We start from the raw sequence: 2425 nt of genomic DNA on the forward strand, positions 1-2425 counted from the left end.
CATGTGTTGTATAGTTGACTTCATGTGTCTTTAGCTGTCTTGAGGCGTAGGATATAACCTTTCCCCTTTGCATAAGAACACATCCAATCCCTTGATTAGAAGCATCACAGTACACTACAAAATCCTTTTTCCCTTCAGGAAGAGACAGGATCGGTGCACTACACAAAGCTGCTTCTTGCTTTTCTCCCTAGCTAAAAGTTACACCCTTTTGCGTCAGGGTAGTAAGAGGTTTAGCTATTCGAGAGAAATTCTGGATGAATATGCGATAGTAGCCAGCAAGACCTAAGAATTGACGGATTTCTATAGGTGCTTTGGGTGCTGACCAGTTTTCAATTGCCTTTATTTTGGAAGGGTCGACATGTATTCCTTCTGAACTGACCACGTGACCTAGGAAATCAACTTTCCTGATCCAAAATTCACACTTTGAAAACTTCGCATAGAGTTTCTCTGATCTAAGAGTTTGCAATATTTGACGAAGATGTTGGCCATGTTCCTCTTCAATTCTTGAGTAGATAAGGATGTCATCAATGAAGACTATGATGAATTTTGCCCAAGAATGGACGACACACTATGTTCATTAGATCCATGAACACAGCAGGTGCATTCATCAATCCAAATGGCATCACTACAAACTCATAATGACCATAACGAGTTTTGAACGCGGTTTTGGGAATGTCATCCTCCAAAATCCATAACTGGTGATACCCGGATCTTAAGTCTATTTTCGAAAAGTAGCTCGCACCTTGAAGTTGGTCGAACAGATCGTTAATGTGAGGCAGAGGATATCGATTCTTGATGGTAAGTTTATTTAGCTTGCGGTAGTCTATGCACATACAGAATGATCCATCCTTCTTCTTCACGAACAAAACCGGTGCTCCCCAAGGTGAGAAGCTTGGTCTTATGAAACCTTTGCTAAGGAGTTCGTTAAGCTGGCTGGATAATTCCTGCATTTCAGAAGGTGCAATACGATAGGGGGATTTGGCTACAGGGGTATCCCCAGGGATTATGTCGATTCTGAATTCGACTTGTCGTTCGGGAGGCACTCCTGGAAGATCGTCGGGAAAAATATCGGGAAAGTTGCAGACCTCTGGAATGCTCGCTATGTCTTTCACTTATTGCTTTTTGTCTACCACATGAGCTAAGAAAGCACAATACTCTTTGCGAAGGTACTTCTATGCCTTGATGCAAGAAATGATCTGAATGTTTGTTCCGGGTTTGTCATCGTAAATAATAAGAGTTTCGTTAGTTGGCAAGTTTAGGCGAATGGCTCTTTCATAGCATAGGATGTCAGCATGGTTAGGGCACAACCAATCCATACCTATTATGACGTCGAAACTTTTGATAGAGACCGGCATAAGGTCTATTGGGAACGAAAAGTTATTCAAGGTAAGAGTACATCCTATGTATATATCGTTGGTGGATTCAGATTTCCCGTTAGCCATTTCGACTGTGAACGTTTCATTTAGTGGTTGAGAGTTTTGATTTAGCAAGTGTTTGAAATTATGGCTCACAAAGCTCTTCTCAGCACCACAATCAAATAGAATGCATGAGTGTTGTTGAGAAGAAACGTACCCGTGACCACCGCAGGGTCTGCTATCGCTTCTTCGTGACCCAAAGCCAAAATTCTCCCAACCCCATCGGCATTTCCAGCTTTTGGACAATCTCTCTTGAAATGCCCTACATCACCGCATTGGTAGCATGTTTGACCTACTCCAGCGTCAGGTACTTGGTTAATCGATTGAGGTGGTGATCTACAGAATCGGGCAGTATGCCCTTTTCTGTTGCAGTTACGACACTGCATTTCTCGGCAATTCCCGTTATGGTGAAAATTGCACTTGTTGCACTTAGGGAGATTACCAGCATAAGGCTTAGCTGGTGCAGGGTTAGCAGGAACAACAGCGGGTACAGTAGCAGCATTGACTGCCACTAGTTGTTGCTTCTTTGAGGATTCTTGAGAAGATTTGCCCTTCCTCTTGTTACAGCCTTTCTTGTTGTTGTTGTTGTTGTTGTTGTTATTGTTGTTGTTGTTGTTTCCCTTCGGTTGTTCTGGTGCAGCAACCACTGAGTTCTGACAGGCTCCGTGGTCAATAAGAAACTGTGCTAGCTCTTTGGCACTGTCAAAGGTAACAGGCCTCGAAGCTAAGACACTTGACTGAATTTGGGGCGACAGTCCCCAAATATATCTTTCAATCTTTTTGCTCTCCAGAGCAACCATATCTGGACAAAGAATTGCCAAGTCACAGAATCTATTAGTGTAGGTTGTTATGTTCGAACCAACCATTGTAAGACCCCAGAGCTCTTGCTCAAGTTTCTGAATTTCTCCACGCGGGCAGTATTCCCGCATCAACATAGTGTTTAAGCTCTCCCAGCTTATAGAGTTAGCCACTACTAGAGTTAGTGACTTAACATGGCCATTCCACCATGT

The sequence above is a fragment of the Lactuca virosa genome, chromosome 7 (assembly GCF_052849685.1).
Source record: "Lactuca virosa cultivar CGN04683 chromosome 7, Lactuca_virosa_CGN04683_v6, whole genome shotgun sequence".
Taxonomy (NCBI): Eukaryota; Viridiplantae; Streptophyta; class Magnoliopsida; order Asterales; family Asteraceae; genus Lactuca; species Lactuca virosa.